The following is a 4551-nucleotide window of genomic DNA, read 5'->3' on the forward strand; positions in this document are numbered from 1 at the left end:
GACAGGAAGTGTGAACAGCTTCAAAATATTTCTTTAAGTAGCACTTTTTCCCTCATTCTTGTCTCCTCAATTTGTTTCAACAAGATTTATTCTTTACTTGTAAAATTTTTTTATGTTCCCTATGAAGATTAACAATGACTAAATAGGCTTAATTTAAAAAATAACCTATTTGTTTTAAAATAAAAAAGGCTTAATTTTTATTTTAAGCCTTTTGTGATTATTTTCTGCCCTTTATATGTTTCACTGTGGTGTCTGATTATAGAGGTCATCTACCACTTATAGAAGGTAAGATAATTTAGGAATATCTATATTTATCCTTATTTGATCGGTCACAGTGTAAGACCTTTGCTGAGATATAAGTTCAAACACACCCAGAGGCCCCAGTGCTATCAGACACAAACTACTAAGCTTTTAAATTAAAAAGTCCATATGCTGCCATCTGTCCTTAAATAAGTCATCTGTTCAACACCTGTTTTCACAGGAAGAATGACCTCACTGATTGAACTCCACACTATTTTTTATTTTTGAACAATTATCCAATCAAATACATGCAGCATGCTTGTCATTACTGTTTTGCGAATTCTAGTATCTTACTGTGTAAAAATATAATCTCTATTACAAACAGTGATTTAACTCAAAAGCAACGTTGGACTGCAAAGAGCAAGACTGTATGTTTTCCTTGTAGAAAGACTCTACTTTTGAATTAAGTTTAATTTCCCTTACCAATTTCTAGTAACAAAACCAAAATGACTCCAAATAATTTCATTAGCGATTTTTCCACAAAGCGTTAAACAATCTTTTGCAAGGTATAGATAACTCTGCAGTGCAAACTTTCCCTAAACACAGCCTCCCTCATACATATGAAACTTGAATGAGGTCTTTAATAAACATGAACCAAGTTCCCCTTTCCACTGTAATTTATATGATGTAGTTTCAATCAAAGGCATACCACCTAAGGATTTTCTCCTCACTCGATGTACGCCATCATTACTATGCAGGAGCTGCACGCGGTAAAAAATGTGAAAGGTTTTGAATAGAGATTTTCATTTCAGGTGCCAGTTGATGAATAGTCTGACTTTATAAATACAATACATCTGAATCAAAAGAACCCCATTGAAGTGAAGTATGTTCCAGGAGTCTGTCTTTTATTTAACAGTCCGATTTATGATTGAGCTGAGTTAAGATGGTGTGATAAAAAATAAGTTATGGTGAAAAAAGGAATAAGTGCAAAGTAACTTTTTAAGTTTTTGACAACTAATGGGAATTAAATTCCCAGCCGAACATTAGGTGGCTGAGGTGCTATTTTTTCCTATGTACTTGCTGTTTCCTGGAAAATCAGTTTTCTCTGAAAATCTCCCTCTTCTGCCTCACATTCAAGTAATCTTTAAGCAGGTGTGATTTTGTTCAGGTTTTCAGAAAAACTTGTTTTGAGAAACATCACCATGTCAAGGTAAATTCTTTTATAGGATGTCTAGAGGGAAATACGGTGCCATGAAAAACTATACCTCCTAAAATTTCGTCATGCTGAAACCACACTATTTAATTGTTTCTCCTGCTTGAGCTGCGTTGCTGAGAAGATGGGCAAAGCTGGGAAACATACGTCAAAAGAGTTGAACAAAAGGTGTTTATGCAAAGTATCAAATTAAATTGCATGAACATAAATTGTCACACCTTTGAGATTTTTAATTGGAAAATATATTTTTTTAATACATATTTGTTTCCTTTGACTTCACAATTATTTACGACGTTTTGTTGTCCTGACCAAATCAAATAAATGAAATGTTGTGTTAGTAACGTGACAAAAAATATATATTAAAAAAAAAAATCAAGCTATAGAAATATTGTTAAACAGGAATAAGCTTTACAAAAACTCATTAATGTTTTGTCAAATATTTATTGATAATCCATTTTAATTTTATTATTTTTATTGACTAACATAAGCAAGGTAGTAAATCTCATGTCTCTCATGATACTTGAGTGAAAGTAGTTGCATGTGAATGTTACTAATCAATATTTAATAATACAAATAATTAATTTATGAATCCTCAAAACCTAATTTACAGACAGTCACTGATGCACATCCAAAATTAATTTGTAGATTTTTTTTTCTCTGGCCTCATTTCTTGTTTGCTAGACTGGGATTTGTTGGACAGTCACTCTGCTCTCTAGTTGACTTTCCTCTTTTTTTCCAGTCAGACTTTCCTTCCTTTCAATTATTTATTTTCCTCCTCGCTCTGGGTGACAAGGCTTATCAGCTTGAAGGACGGTTCAGCCAGGATTACTTTTTGCCATTTAAGGTAAACATATCTTCAGAAGTAGAAATAAATATATAGGAGAAGAACCAATAAAGTATCTCTGTAATGATGGAAGAATAACTGTACATCTCTTTCGTAATGTGCTACACCAAGAATATTCAGGAACAGCATCAGAAAGTAAAACACGATTCTTTAACTTTGCATGTGAGATAGATAATTACATTCCAAAATAAGTGTGCACTACTGAAAAAGCTTTTTATGTATACTAAAAAAGCATTTGGCTACTACTGTAGTTGTAGAATATTTAAAGTTTTTGGCAAAAAAAAATGCTTTCAGTTTTTATTAAAATAAGTTGTAATCTAACACATTTTATGTGCACCACCAGAGTAATTTGCTTCAAAAAGAGCATATTTATGTAGTCAAACCACCGTATGCAGCATAAATTCTTACATCGAAGGCATTTGTAACATTATTATGATTTATCTCTGTATTTGTCCGGTTGCTTGGTTTTAATGTCATTCTAAACTTGTGCGATCATTGATAAGAGTTCCCTCTTGCCTCTGATATTAGTGTTGCTGAGGAACTAAACCAATCTGAACACATTTCATTAGTGAGGGCGTAATGACAAACCGTAGCCGAGCTCCTTGTTTAGGGAATTCAGCATGGAAAACATTTACCACATGTTAAAATAAAATCACTGGATGCACAATATCACCAAAGTAATTGACCCTAATTTGTAAAAGTCAAGACTTATAGATCAATTCTCAACATTAGTATTCAGATCATGAGGGGGAAAGCTGAATTCATACCTTTCAAAGCAGCTATGTCAGTTAAGTTCTTTATTGTTATCGGACAGCAGGTACAGGTTTAATAAAATATTCTTAACGCATTAACTTTACAACCACTTGCATTGATCTGCAAAATCTGAAAGGTCATAAAAATACACAAACTGGAAATGGGAGAGAGACTATCCAGTAACAAATAGATGATCCACACATCTAACATGTTTATGATTACAAGTAGTTTTCCATTGCTTCTAGTTTTATTTGAGACATTGTAAAACTGAAACCCCTGGTAGCCATTTGGGAGTGCTTAAACACTTGCTCATACAAAGTGCTGCCTATTGCTGCAAAGCTCCCTTTCGGAGCTGCCGTCTCCAAAAGCACCCTGCCTCCCAACTCCTCCACTTCGCTCCTCCAGACTAGCAGCAGCAGCAGTTAGCAATCAACTTGTGGTTCGCTGCGTCTGCTGAGCTTATCATACAAACTACATCTCAGTCCAATGCTCCTATGAACAGTTGTTAATGGCGCAATGAAAAGCACTGTTGTGAAAACATGCCGAACTTGAAATGTCAAAAAGAGTAGGAGAATCTACTACTCAAGAATCTACTACTCAAGGCTTCAAATTACAAAGTCAGCTTTATTTTAAGTCATGTTTTATATATAAAGCATTTTTATAACAACTGAAAGTGACATAGTAACTTGATTGTGCTATAAAATTGCATTATGTGCCTTGAAAATACATAAAACTGCCCCTTTTAGCCTCGCTTCTTTATTGCCCGACAGTATCAGGCTGAACTTTTCTTGTTTTGGGTCCAGCGATCTGCAGAATAATGAAGGAGGTATTTTTTGTTTGTTTTTAATGCAGAAGAATATATATAGAGCATACAGTATATATGTGTGTATATATTCTTTCATCAAGGATTTCAACAGGTTAGATGTGCGCTTCTGTGCTGGTTATGGTGCTGCTTATGTGTAAGAGAAGAACACCTGTTCTCTTAAGCCTAAAATAATTCATTTAATTAATAGATTATGACTAAATGAAAATGGTGAAAATCTCATCTAAAGGTCAAATCTTGACCATAAGAATAGTTAAATTATAACCCTGTTGTCTTGACAACTGAACATCTGCAGGTTGAGCTCATGAAACAAATTGAAGAGTTATTTACTTGAGGAATGTTTCTCTGGGATTGTTTTTTTGTTGTTGTTTTTTTTTAGGAAGAATATCTGATATATAACCGTGGCAGCAAGGTATACTTTTCACAATCAGGAGCAACAGTATCTCAAAAGCTCACATAAAGTCTCTGTGGAATCCATAAAGTATTTCTGAATTAAATTGTAGGTCTTAATGTGCAGGTGTTTCTACTCTTTGGTGTTGTAAAGTGTTTCTTAAGAAAATATGAAATTGTGACACTTTCAAAAACACTTAGGCTTAACATGTTTTGTCACGCCCCTTTCTGTTTCTGTAGCCAACCATGTGGCTCTTTCTCTTTCTCGCTAGAACAGATATAAACAGG

This window comes from Xiphophorus hellerii, chromosome 3 (assembly GCF_003331165.1).
Source record: "Xiphophorus hellerii strain 12219 chromosome 3, Xiphophorus_hellerii-4.1, whole genome shotgun sequence".
In the NCBI taxonomy this organism is placed as follows: domain Eukaryota; kingdom Metazoa; phylum Chordata; class Actinopteri; order Cyprinodontiformes; family Poeciliidae; genus Xiphophorus; species Xiphophorus hellerii.